The sequence below is a fragment of the Larus michahellis genome, chromosome 1 (assembly GCF_964199755.1).
Source record: "Larus michahellis chromosome 1, bLarMic1.1, whole genome shotgun sequence".
NCBI lineage: Eukaryota > Metazoa > Chordata > Aves > Charadriiformes > Laridae > Larus > Larus michahellis.
The window spans coordinates 5,303,793-5,317,559 of NC_133896.1; the positions used below are offsets into that span (position 1 = coordinate 5,303,793).

At 40.6% G+C, this 13,767-nt stretch overlaps 1 protein-coding gene across 3 annotated transcripts in view; it reads left to right on the forward strand.

Moving 5' to 3' along the window:
* The window catches only part of TAF3 (TATA-box binding protein associated factor 3), a 127,597-nt gene that overhangs the window by 13,102 nt on the left and 100,728 nt on the right, over positions 1-13,767 (forward strand). The gene's annotated exons all lie outside the window — the stretch shown is intronic.

The following is a 13,767-nucleotide window of genomic DNA, read 5'->3' on the forward strand; positions in this document are numbered from 1 at the left end:
CATTTGGTAAAGGTAAAAGAAGGAAAGCTGCCGAGCCTGGCACAAAATTCCCAGCTCCTGACAGCTGTTTCTTCTTCCTTTGAACAAATTTAACACAAAAAAAAAAAACCAACCAAACCCTCTTCCAGTTAGAATCAAGTCAGGTTTAAAATAAGGAAGAGTCATTCAGAGGCACACTGCTCACTTTTAATTCTCTTTGCTAATGTTGGTTACCGTTTCGTCATCACACTTCCAACTGCTCTCCTTCTGTTTCTTGTGTAGAATTCCGGCAGAGGCAGGGCTGGTGGAGCCCGGTAACGGTGAAACCAACTATAGAAATGCTACGAGCTGCAGTTGGCTGGAGAATTTTAACAGTGGCGGTGGGAAAAAGCAAAATAGTTTTTTCTGGTTTTCAGCTACATGAGACTTGATTGCTAATAAGATAAACATTTAAGAAATGCAACCTAGTCTGACTTTCCCTTCGAATAGTGAACATCACACAGCTGTATTTTGTGGGGAAATAAACCTTTGTAAGCTTGTGGAATGGGAACAAAAATCCCAGACAGAAGAACTTTATTTTCCAAAAGAGTGTATTGAACAGGTACAGTCCTCACAAGACACTTGTTTAATTTATAATTTCCACGGGCACAGAATGGATATCATGCATATTGTTCTTTTTTAAGAACTAAAGTCTCAAAGTCTGAACGTTGAAATATATGTAAAAATTCTGCCCAGTGTAAAGATGAACATGAATGGCCTCACCTTATTGGGTGAACGAAATCCATTGCTGCGCTGCTACAAATGTCACATGAGGCAGTTTTTCAATGATTTAGTAAGCTGGTGTAAGCGTATGTTCAGTTCTTCACACATCGCGTTTAGCTGGAGAGATGCGCTTACTGTGTGCTTCAGTGGGACTAAGGGAAATTATAGTCAGGAACAGGTATCTGAAGTGTAAAGAACTGTGAGATGCAGTGGGTTTAGTGTGTGCAGTAGAAAAAATACACTATTTCCAGTTACAGTATGAGGACTTACTCATACTGATGAGTATTTCTGAAGCTCTGTAGGCCTGGCTTTTCCGTTTTCTTTAATTGCATAGAATACATAGCTGTTTTATAGATCAACAGCATTTTAATGTCTCTTGCCTTAATATAACCCAGGAAGTGAAATTGCTGGTTTCGCTGAAGCTGCATAAATATTGTCTTGGATTGATAACAAGGTACTAAGATCTTCCCCCTTGTGAAGTTTTAATAGGGTTGTTTTTAAAAATCTAACGATGAACTCTCTTAAACCAGGAAGAGACAAACTGAATGTAAGTATCATATATGTAGACAACACTAAACAGAGAAAAGTATAGAGGAAGATGTTGAGAAGTGAATAGGGATTTTAGCAGCCCTGTTCTGACTATTTTCTTGAAATGCTTTAGCCTGATTTTTCAGGAGGTAAACAAACACCATTCTGTCAAAGAAATCTGTCATCTTTGAAGTGTAACAACTTACCCGGCAGTTTTGCCTTTTGTTTTTTTTTTTTTTTTATTTTATTTTTTTCTCTACCTTGGAAAATCATACTTTAAAAATATGCAGGAAAGATCAAATCCAACAAGGCGCAAAGTGGCTGTAAAGGAATTTCTGAGCACGGGGGGCGAGAGATGAGAGTGTTCCAGACTCAGTCTGGTGGTGCATGACATAGAAAGAGAGGCTAAAAATTGAAATGGGGACAGTTGTGCGCTTCTTTTTTTTTTTTTTGTATGTAACTTTTTATACTCTTTCTCTTGCAAGTTAGATCCAGGAGTTAGATTTTAGCAGTCCTTATAAATAATGTATGAATCCTTTTAACACCCGAAGCAAGAAGATATTATTTCCAAAGTTGGATGAGAACCAGGAAAACTTCTAATGCCTAAGGCTAGTCTATCAGAGGACCTATAGACACAACTTTAAAAAATGAATACAATTTTTTTTGATGGAAGTTTAATGCAAGCATTAAATACAGCTGCGAAGTGCAGGTTTGTTGTAGTTGATTTAAAATACAGTTGAGGACACTTTGATTTTGAATTAAGTGTTTTCTGAAAACGCTATTTGTAGTTTTGTGCCTGTGTTGGTTTTTTTTGGAAAGGGTGAGGTGGATCAAGAAACTCTGTTATGTATGTTTGGTTGTATTTTACTCTAAGCAAAATTTGGAAGAAAAACTTTTACTTTTGCAGATTAAAGGAATGCACTGTAAAAATACTGAAGAATTGCAGAAGTTGTTTGAATAGTTTGCAGATCTTTATAGAGCAGAAAAAAAACCCGTGCTGCTGCTAAGACTGTGCAGTTCATAACATTTTGAGTTGCTTTGAGTAGGCAATAAAGATAGTTAGTAATGAAGGGAAGGCTTCATGCACGTTACGATGGATAATGTAAATCTTTCAGTCACTTAAAGGAACTGTCAGGAAGACTTGTTATGTCCCATTTGATATTGAAGCCTAGATCTCAGCTCATGTTATGCATATTTATTTACTGATATGATTCAGAAATCGCTAGTGCTGATATATTTTAGCCATAACATAGCCACGACGGTCTAAGGGTATGAGCAGATCAAGGTTTACTGGAAGAGGTAATATCTTTTAATTTAGTAGCTGATGTAACTAGAAATATTCTCTCTGGTGACAAACTGACTTCATAGGTAATTTTAGCTAGGTGCTTTAGTAGGAAAAAGCCTTTTTTTATTGTTAATTTTAAAAAACAAAACAGTGTTTAGTATGCACCGTGACCAGTAGGTGTTGCTAACCTCCTTCTAAAACGTCCTCTAGTTCTGTGCGTGTAACTAACTTCTTCTTTCCACTTGCTCTAGAGCTGGTGGTGGTGTGCTCAGAGTGTACAATCTCCCCAGCAGCTTGTGCGATGGCTTAGCGATCATTGCCAAAGGCTCGATAAGAGCAAAAAGTCCTGCTCAGCCTGAGAGGAGCAGTTTCCTTTGTGTGTGCTCGATAGTAAGAAAAGCTGAAACAGCTCTCTGAACCATTTTTGAAGCTGTGGGGGAAAGGGAGGAAGGCAAATAGGTTTTTCAGGATCTGTAATTTGTGTCAATTGGAAGCTCAGTTCAGGGATACAAGTTTTGTTCCAAGAATGCAGAAAATGTGGTGGTTTTTTTTTCCCTTAAATCTGGAGTGTCTCATTTCAGTAACACGCACTAACCAAATGCTTGTGCTGCGAGGATCTGCATATATAATTATATATATTATAAAACAATCTGACTCAGTATTGCCATGGCAAATGTTGGGTTTTTAGCAGTATTTTTACAAAGGCCACTGAAGGGATAATTTTATGCCAATGTATCATGATGTTCGCTGTCTGCCCATTTTTAATTAGTCTCCTTTTTGTTTTTTTGAGTTATTTTAGCGCTGTTGTCACTAAAATGTCATGGTAAACTTGTAAGACAGATTAAAAAAGGAGAAAAAAATAAATTAGTTGCAAAACATGATGGTCATGCTTTATTTCTTATGCTTTAATGTAAAAGAACATACATTTTGCAATAATACATCAACTTCATAGAATTTGTTGATTGCATTTGAAGCAAAACAGTACTGCTGAAACTAGGCCAGTTGAGAAAGCCCAGACACTTTTCCATAGCTAATAATCATCACTGTTACGTTGTGGGATAATGTTGAGAGTCCGGGTCTAGGTGCTTTAAGAAAGTGCATCATTCTCCATAATTTGAACAAAGAAAAGTGATGTGTGAATCCTACATGTGCCATGGTAATACTATTTTTACGCTTCCTGGGACGACATTTTACCTGTGCCTCTTGTTATTACATCATTTGAAATAATAATAACGAATTTTTTAAAAAAAATAACCACTTTGTCAACTGCTTTCTTTTTTGGACTTTTTGAAGTCAGAAGTAGTCCAGTCCCTGTTTCTCTGACTGGAAGACTGAAGAAAACATGTTGCTTTTGTGCATGCAATACTGTTCATATTCTGTTATATTTGCGTTAGGTGCTCATTCGTCTCTTACCCTGTAATTGTGCTGGGGTAGGTCAGAAGGACATAAGGGAGGAGATGTGTGAGTCTTTTCCCAGTAGTTGAGATTTTTTGGGGGGAGATGGGTAGCTTTTAGGGGGTCAACCTTCCTCTCAATTCTTGCTTCATTTTTTTTTTTTCTGTCTTCTGCTTCATACCACCTCACTCCCACTTCATAGAGGTTCAGCTCCTTTCTCTTAAAGATGATCTGGAAACAAATGTTATTTTTACCAGGCATTAAGTTGTGTGGTCTTTCGTTCCTGGTAATGTGTGTTCAAACACTGGCATTGTATTTCTGATCGTTGAGTCAGGACCACTTCTTGGCACCGTCTACAAATTCGGATTTATCTGTAGCCTTTTCTGTCAGAGCATTTTATTTCCCTGGCAGATCAAAGCATAAAATTGTTGATCTTCTTACAGTCCTGCCTTTTCCCTTCTTTGCTGTTGATGTGATGTTAGGACCTGTTTCCCACCAAAACCTGATGCTTGGAGCCACCTGGAAGTGTGAAAACCCATGCTGTTAAATTATACATAGTCTTAGAACATCTTTTTTTTTTTTTTTTTTTTGTACAATGTTAATTGCTAAAAATCACATTTGAATTGATGAGAATGGGGGGGTGTGAAGGAAGGTGCTAATCAAAATAACATGATTTTTGCATCTGATATCTAGGGTCTACCGGTGCTAGAATTGTAATTGTATAAAGCATTAAGCATCACGGTGGTATAAAGCATTAGTGTCTCGCTCCAGTAGCTAGATATATCAGATTTTAAAATTGTCACTGGCCCCTCAGGCCAACAGTGCTTTCTTTGGCCGTGGTCCAGAACTGAATGTCGCAAGTCTTGGATCTCAGATCGTCACTTCAATCTCTGGTTTCCTCAAGGGTTAAACAAAGCCAGTACCTCTTTCTAAATTAGCGCCTGATGGGCTTTAAAAAAGGATGCTGGGATATCCAGTTTGCTGTTTTGATAACACAGGTCTCGCTGATGTCGGTTGTAAGCCTTTCTGCCTTTTCCCGGATCTAGTTTAACCCCACAGCCTAACTCTTCTTCGTTCTAACGGCTGCACCAATGATTTAAAAGCAGCAATGATCTTTTCAACGCAGCTTTTCCACTATACTTGGTTAGGAAACCGCCACCCCTCAGTAAACAGGTGCTGCGTAGTCAACCAGTTTGAAGAGTTAAACCCCTTGCCAGACTCTGAACGCTTTGCTCCTGGCTGCTAACCGTGCCCGGTGGCTGGGTATTTGCAAGCATCCTTTAGCCGGCCGTGCAGTGTGCCGAGTGTTAGACGCTGATTGCTTTTGTGCGAACAAGCCTTGGTGGATGCATCAGCCTCGCGAGGAAGAAGCAACAGGAGAAACAGACAAAATGAGAAAGGCAGCCAAGCTTGAGATGCAGACGGGAAAGAAAAGCGTTGGGCAGGAGCCAATGGGAGAGGCAGGTTTCAAAGAAAAAAGGAAAATATGAGACAGGAACAAAAAAAAAAAAAAGTGTACAGAAAATGTGCCTGGTTTAAATCTTGCCATTAGACAGAAAAATAAGTCTTTTATAGAAGGCATGCTGATAAAGCTGTAATTGGGAAGACAACTGTATCTTTACCTTTTCTTCAGAACTTGTATCATAATCGAAAGCATAATTTCCAGTGAAATACTACAAGAAAGGATTTAATGAGGAAGATTTTAAAAAAAAAAAAAAAGCTTAAAATGTGAAGCTAAATAGACTTTCACCGAAGAGCTTCATTTAATTTGCAGCACTTGGCAGAAAAAAAAAAAAAAAAAATCAATGTAATAAGTGCCATAGTAAAACTTTATCCATGGCAGAAACCAAATCACGTAACCGGGATCCGGAGACTGTGCAGACAGAGGCATGCGCTATTTTATATTCTATAGGAACCGAGGACCTAACTTTTCCTAATCGTTCATATCTTTGGGGGGAAAAAAAAGAAACCCTCTTGCTATTTTTGTAAGAAACATATTGGCAGCTGGAAGTGGGCAATGGAGGAAAAGGGTTGACAGTGCTTGCGCTGGTTTTGGGAGAGACCTTGTGATGGCTTTGCATGGTTTTGTTCTTGTGAGGAGTCTTCATGGTTTTGTTTATTGGGGTCTTTTTAAGTGTTGTATCCTTCAAAACAAATAAACCAGCTGGCACCTGGCTGTACCTGGATAAGCAAATCAGAAAATACATTTTATAAAGATGCTGACTCCAGTTTCTTTTAAAAAGTAATAGCGAGGAGTTAGTAATGCTAACTATAAAAATTCAGCATTGTGAAAATGTATTTCTTTAGCTCCTTTAGCTATCTAGTTTTATTTGCTGCATATAGCAAATGAAATGAAGTTAACGTGACTTTTCTTCAAGGGGATATCATCCTTTTAGAGCCTTCCCACAAAGATTTTTCTGGTTTTCAGACCTGTTTAGATAACTTACAAGTTGGTCGTGATTCTTAAGGATCCAAAATAAAAACTGCACAATGCAGAAGTTGACTCATAAAAGCCAGCCTTTTGCAGTAAATTATTTACATTGAATTGGAATGAAAGTCATGGATTCTTTCACTGCATTGTGATGTGCAAATTGCAATTTTGGCTATGATAAAACCGGAGGAGAAAATGGGACTTTATGATAAAAGGATTCTATTGTCTTGTGTATTTTGAACAGAAATGCTGTCATGATTTTAATTTCCTACTGATCCTTTTTCAGCAAAACTTTTGTCACTTGTCTTGACTCGTCATGTCAGATCGGTTTTTTCCCTTTTCTGACAATGTATGACTTTGTTTAGCGCCTGCGTTGCTTCCTGCACTGTCTACGGCTGCTGTACTTGAGGATTTTATTACATCTGGATCATCAGACACCTTTGTGCCTTTGAAAGCAGAAGTTTCACGTTAGGTTATCGTCTGATAGCTCTGTGTTCCTGTTCTCAAGCGTTTCAGACTTTCCCTCGCTGCACTGAGCACTTTTGGTGCCGGAGGGGAGGGGGTGGCAAATGGAAAGTCTGGCCGCTGCTTAAAGCAGGATAAAAGCGAAGTGCAAATTGGCCTATTTTAAGGGCTGACCTTGTAACTTTATTATTTTCCAGTGCTTTTGCTTCATGTAGGGACCTTTTCTATATTTCTTCTTATCAAATGCTTTTAGTTATTTCTCTTTGACTTTTGCCACCAAGGAGGCTTTAACTTAATGAAAAGGTTGGTCAGCGGTTACTAATGACTCCTGGCCTCTAAAAGGAGAATAAAAATTATTTTAGCTACTGGGAGCAAAGCCACAAATTTGTTTCCCCCCCCCCCCCCGCACAGGAATTTGTGCCAAACTTTCTCCGAAACGGCTCGTAGCCCAAGCAAGCCTTAATTTTGTACTATATTTGAGAGAATCGTTTGGGAAGAACACGGAAGCGGAACAGGTTGGTTGAGACCTCATACGTATATCTGATTTTGAGGCATGTGGCCTTACGTTTTTTCTCCAGCAATGCCAGCATCCTACTGCTGATTGACAGCTGTGGCATTTACATGGACACAGGGAAGGGTCCACGCCTGGAGTTCAGGAGTTGGCCCCCCAGGTAGTTGTTCTGAATAATAACGCCACTGTCCAGAGAAAAGTTACTTGCAGAGTAACTGTTTTCAGTTAAACACTTTTGAAGTGTCTGAAACATTTCTTTCCTCCTGTGAAAAATATCCATGCTTGGAGCTATTCAGGAATAGACATTGCACGATGTTTACATGCACGTTTTCAAGTGTAGCTGAGCCTAACCTTGATCTTTGCCTCAGAACAAGCCATCGTCTAGACAAAAAGATCACTGGTGGATTACGGGACCCGTATCTCTCTCTCGTTAATCGGGTGAATGACTCATTATGGGCTTCTGCAGACGAGTATGTGGTAGAGTCCAAGTTAAGACCAAGGAACTCTGCCTTCTAATTTTTAAAATTATGACTAAGAAAGCTCATTTGAATTATTTGTCTTTTGCCACACACAGATAAGCACTATAACTTTACCGTACAGCTCTTAACTCCAGTGCCTTCTTCCAGTCTTCACCTTTGAGTACAGGTTCCTGTTTTCTCCCAGCTCTCAACTAAAGGGAATATTAGTGAGTGGGTAAGTCATTAGGAAGAGATAATTCATTTTTGTGTGTAAGCAGTTCCACTTCATTTTGCAAGAGCTTGAGAAATGTAAAATTGGATAGATAACAGGGCGAGTTCAAATTCGAAGGCCTTTGGAGACATGACCCTGGTTCATGTAGCAAGACACTTGGATAATTAAAGTTCATCTGTAACTGAGGGTTTTTTTGGAATCTTTCATTTTTGTAATTGCGCTCATTAGAAGCATTAACGGCTTTCTGATGACTTGACAAGACGGTATTTTTATTTATTTCTTTAGTTTGGATTTTGCTTCTTCGAACAGCTGTGTGTTGCGTGACTAGGTAAAATGTAATTCTGTTTGCATGTTGTGTATAAGTGTATATTGTTTGGATCGGTTAAGCAAAAGCTACCGTAGCATACCTGTGTTTTTGAGAAGCAATGTCAAACTTGAGCGGGGCTGGATCTGGCTTGTATTTAGCCCAAGGCTGGAAAACATCGGGGCTTCAGGTGGTAACACAGCAAGTCACACGTTTCTCTGACTTGGTTTGAGATTAATGTTTCAATCATGGTTCTAAGTGATGACGCTACGCTGCCAGAGGTGGTATTTTATATGGAGAGATAAATTGAAGTTCAACCCTGCGTGTGTGTCTGCTTAAAAGAGTCCGATAACAACTTAAATGGCCTTTATTCTGGCCACTTTACAATCTGCAGCACTCTGCTTAATTTATTTTCTTTGGTGAACTTGTTTGCCCTCTGCCTTCGCGCTGTTGATGTCTGCTGCTTTCCCATTCCAAAGAGTCGTGTTAAAGGAAGACTCGGCGTTTCATGTGTATTCTTACGGTTGGGATGAAGCATACTTTTCTTCAAACGTTATGAGCTCTTTTCCCTGAGGGGAGGAGGATGGTACTGATTCTGTGCGTCTGAGAGGTACAGCTTAACAGATTGGCCAAATAATCCATCCTGAATTGGAGAGTGAATAATTTTAATACCCCTTATCTTGCATAGATTTTTGTGGATATTCATCTCAGCAAATGAACTTTGCATTTCTAAATGTTTAGAGCAGCATGTTCGTTCAGGCACAGCATACTTGAATCTTAATATTCTCCGAGTTTCTCCACGTTTCTGTGCATGTGGGACTTTCGCTCCAGGTGGATTTAAACAAATGTTTTGGCGCTTGTGTGCGGACAACTGTAATTACGTCTGACAGTCACAATTGGGAATATCATGGAGGAAATAATAGCTCTTGACCAATCGCTAAAACACAGGAAGTCCCGGTGCCATAGGAAGGGAGAGAAACTCACTTTTCATTTCCTTTTGAGTCCAGCGTGTTCAGATTAACTTTAAAGGGAGCTGAGATGCAGCTCTTGAGAATTTGGTCTTCAATCATGAGCTACCTACGTGTGGAGCCCGTCTCAGCAGGCAGTTAGTCACCAGCCAGAAAAGCACTCGGAGCTCAGCTGCTGGGGTGTCCGATTGCAAATTAAATATGAAACAAGGATGCGTTTGGTTTTGCATGAGAAACTTTAACACATTCGTTAGAGAGACTTGCTTTCTGTTCTGAACATTTGAAATCACAATATTGCTGAAGGTGATAGCTCATCTGCAATCTCTCAGAGATAACTAGCTTCTTTTGCTGTTTTAAAGAGAATTGATGGATTTTTACCATTCTTACGTGCAACAGTTTTAATTTTGTGTAATATAGGCTTTACGTGTTCAGATCAGCGAGGTTTATTGTAAATCAGTTACCTTCTTTAGGGGTTGGTGTGTATAAAATATTCTACAAACAAATATTTGCAACATGATAAAAACATGCACATATATTCATCTATTATTTTTTTAAAGATAAAAGCTACAGTTAAAATCATCTATCCTTGTCCAAGGAACTTAAGTTGGGATTTATTTTTTTTTAAAGAAGCTTTAGAATTTTAAGTGAAATTCTGTCTAGATTTTGGTGAGATTTAGCCGTCTGTTTATCCTCCTTTAGCATCATACCTTAACTTTTTTTCCACAGTCCTTAAAAACATATCACAAGCAATGTGATTTTGTAAGCTGAAAAATCAAGATGGAATTTTATTGTTGCACTGCTGCTATATCGTTCAGTTACACTTACAAACTGCAGCATATGAAGAGTTTATCACAACATTGCATATATTGACACAATTCGATGTCTTTTTTTTTAGGACTCATGGGGAAAGTAAACTTTACGTGAATTATAAAGTGATAAGTATCTTAATGCTTATGTTGCAGGTAACAACCTTCCCTTAGATGAGCTGATTTTCCTGGACTACAGCTTATGCGTAGTATCTCTTTGAAACTTAAGGTGATTCGGGCTGAAACACTGAATTTCTTGAAAACCTCAGTGTAAACCTCAGTTTTATAAACGGCCCATCTGTTGAAGGAGTTTCTCCTTCATGCAGACATTCACTCACTCACGCGAGCTCACTCGGCCGAGCTCCTCGTGTGTGTTTTTGGTCCATCCCAACACATCTTCTAGACACGTCATTTCATACAGATGCCAGTGATATTTCATACAGATGCCAGTGCAAAGCTGCGGTCTTAAAAACCAACCCTGCTGCCTGATCAAAGACAAAAATGCTTCCACTGGTCTGGGAAGTGAAAAAAGTTAGAAGAAATTTGAGCTTGAGTTTTGCAGTATCAGTGGTCCATATGTCCTGTGGCCCATGCCCTGCGGCATCGGGCTGTGGTTTTCCTAGGTCACAGGCAAAGCCAAGCAGGGATGCTGCGGTACAGGAGACATCCAAGGCAATCCAGTGAAGCAGGAAACAGTGTTGATTAGTAGGTGGCCTTTTCTAAGAAGCTTGGCCTGCTGTTGAGACTGGCATATTTCAAATGAGATGAAAAATTAAGCCCTTGCCACTTGTGGTGATTAAAGCCTCCGTGGCTCACTTTTCAAGAGCAGCGTGTTAACCCGGCTGGCGCCGTTCCAGTTGGGTTATAGAGTTCTGCCAACCTAAATGCCCCGAGCAGCTTCAAATTCGCGGCGGAGAAACCGCTCGGCGCTGCTGTGTGCTGCGTAACAGCCGCCGCATCCTCCCACCGCGATTACTGCGTTTCGGCGCTAATTGAAGTGATGCGTTCAGGCCGGGTTCTACTGACTGAAGGCATGCAGCAAGCGTATTTTTTTATTTCTTTTTTAAAGCTAAATCCAGCAGTGCATGCGTGTTTTCTGGGTTAGCATTAGACCTGTGATGATAAATGAAGTGAGGTCGTTATACTCCTTCTGGAGCAGGACAGGGAGTAGAGCCCAGCCTGGCATCATAGAATCATAGAATGGTTTGGGTTGGAAGAGACCTTAAAGATCATCTGGTTCCGACACCCCTGCCATGGGCAGGGACACCTCCCACTAGACCAGGTTGCTCAAAACCCCATCCAGCCTGGCCTTGAACACCTCCAGGGATGGGGCAGCCACAGCTTCTCTGGGCAACCTGGGCCAGTAAAGAATTTCTTCTGAATATCTCATCTAAATTTCCCCTCTTTCAGTTTAAAACCATTACCCCTCGTCTTATCGCTCCGCTCCCTGATAGAGCGATAGAGCGATCAACTCCCTGTTGATTCCTTTTATCTAAATAGTTGTCCTCTTTTCACATGCTTTTGTGTATAATATAGATGATGATTTCCGTGCGGTATTTTTAGCAGTCAATGTACAGAAGAGGTGTGTGGGCTGTTAAGAGTAAGTAGATGCAAACAGCCACGTAGAGGGACAACGGGTTGCAATCGGCAGCGATAGAAGGGCTGTGTGACGTGGGAAGGTGATGCTAGCAGCGGTGTGTGTGCCGCCAGAAGGATGCGTGTTGTGGTTAAATAACTTACAGTGGGATTTTTGTAAAATGGAATCGTTCTTATCAGCCCCTGGTAGAACGGCTAACACTCGGGCTGCTTTCAGGCTCCAGTGTTACACATGTGCTTATTCTATGCAGCAGCTATTGGCCTTATCTAAATGGAAAACCCTTTCCAGCTTGAGAACAACTTTTTAATATCAAAAAGAGCACATTATACACAACACATGTACAAGGCTCAAAGGAACATGTATGCTGCCTAAAGTTTTTGGAGCTCGTGTGTGTGTACGCTAATCTCCTGAGAGTTCATTGCTCCGAGCTTTTATCAAGAGCAAAGGGAGTCAGAGCCGGAGACTTCTGTGCGCTGCCGCTCCATCTGAAAGAACCAGCTCCTTTTTCCTTAGTTCAAGGCAAGACGCCCAGAAGTATGTGTACATCGTTCCTATCAATGCAGTCACAGGACTCTGACTTTCTTTTTAAGTGAAAATAAATGAAAATGTTTCCATTCCGTGTAGTTAAACGGCAGAGGAGGTTTCTGCTACAGTCCAATTGTCTTAGATCTGTTTCTCCATGCAACACATCTTTGCTTTAAGCTGTTATTACCTTTTAATGTCGTTTAGAAGAGAATAAATATATTGGTGGTATCTTACGGGAAAGACTCTAGATGCTGGTTTTACGAGGAAAAGCTCAGACGTGTTTAAAAACTTGCTTTCTTCTGGTTGTCACGAAGGTGACTCTGGGCTGACTGCAGTTCAGACTACTCAGAGTTACTCTGAATGTCCAGTTTTGCAGTTTATTTTCCTTAATTGGTGCAAGTTTTGCTTTCCCAGATAATCTTTTATGAAGGGGCAGTAAAATGAGGGGACAGGCGAGCGTCGGAGCGAGAGATCCCGTCAAGAAGTCGTGTCCACTTAGTATCGCATTAACGGGGAGAGAACACGCGGGCGATCAGATAACCTGCTAAACACTATGCTCCAGAATTAGGTGACTTTGTTTCCTCTCCTGCATTTAGCGTCCCAGCCTCTCGCAAAGGTCGGGGTTACTTTTTGAACAGCCAAAGCTGCATTAGTGCCATTCTTTTTCTGAACAGTACTTCATTTCTTTCTCTAGTATTAAGACAGCAGCTGTAACCTTTTCATTTTAACGAGCCAAAGCTTTGTTAAACCAGGAGCCTCTCCTGGTCACAGCTAACATGGTATGTGAACATATTTAAGGCAATTCAATTTCTCTAAGGAAACAGTACGCAAAGAAAAGTCTTGCTTCCTCATGCAAAAAGCCGGATTCCTAAATTACAACGGAGTTGACAAAGAATGATGTTTGGCAAAAATCCAGAGCAGTAGTCAGCCTCGTACCTCTTGGTGCGGAGGGAGCCACCTTAACTGCTCGGTCACTGCACCTTCTGATTTAATGTAAGGAAAGTTGGAAATGTAAGTGGAGATTTTAAAGATTTTTTCCCCCCCACTTCTATTTGAGAGCATATTAATACAGTGCTCATCAAGGATTTACATTTCTTTAATGTTAGCTATCTGTGTGGAGTTATGTCACACCTACGTGCTGGAACGTGTCCAGAGAAGGGCCACCAGGATGATCAGAGGGCTGGAGCACCTCTCCTGTGAGGACAGACTGAAAGAGTTGGGGTTGTTCAGTCTGGAGAAAAGAAGGCTCCGAGGAGACCTTAAGGGGGCCTACAAGAAAGCTGGGGAGGGACTTTTTAGGATGTCGGGTAATGGTAGGACTAGAGGGAATGGATTAAAACTAGAGCTGGGTGGATTCAGACTGGATGTTAGGAAGAAGTTCTTCACTATGAGGGTGGTGCGACACTGGAACAGGTTGCCCAGAGAGGTGGTGGAAGCCCCATCCCTGGAACTTTTTAAGGCCAGGCTGGATGGGGCTCTGAGCAACCTGATCTAGTGGGAGGTGTCCCTGCCCATGGCAGG